The following is a 256-nucleotide window of genomic DNA, read 5'->3' as shown; positions in this document are numbered from 1 at the left end:
GTTTCAACCCGCCCGCCAGGTTTTCCAACATTCTTTTCTCAGGACTCGCAGCTACCGCGCATTTAGAGACCCAGGACTTCGCTCCTGCATCCAGGTTCCGGGTTTCCTCGCGCACTCGCCCGCTCCAGACTCCATAGCGCACGGAATCCGGATCCGAGAGCACGAGAATCCAGTGTCCGGGTCTTCCAGGCTGCCCTGGTTGTCCCGGATCGCGGCGGCGGCGGCGGCGGTGGTGGTGGTGGCGGCGGCGGTGGCG

This window comes from Mastomys coucha, unplaced genomic scaffold (assembly GCF_008632895.1).
Source record: "Mastomys coucha isolate ucsf_1 unplaced genomic scaffold, UCSF_Mcou_1 pScaffold23, whole genome shotgun sequence".
NCBI classification, from domain to species: domain Eukaryota; kingdom Metazoa; phylum Chordata; class Mammalia; order Rodentia; family Muridae; genus Mastomys; species Mastomys coucha.
This window is presented reverse-complemented; position numbering follows the sequence as displayed.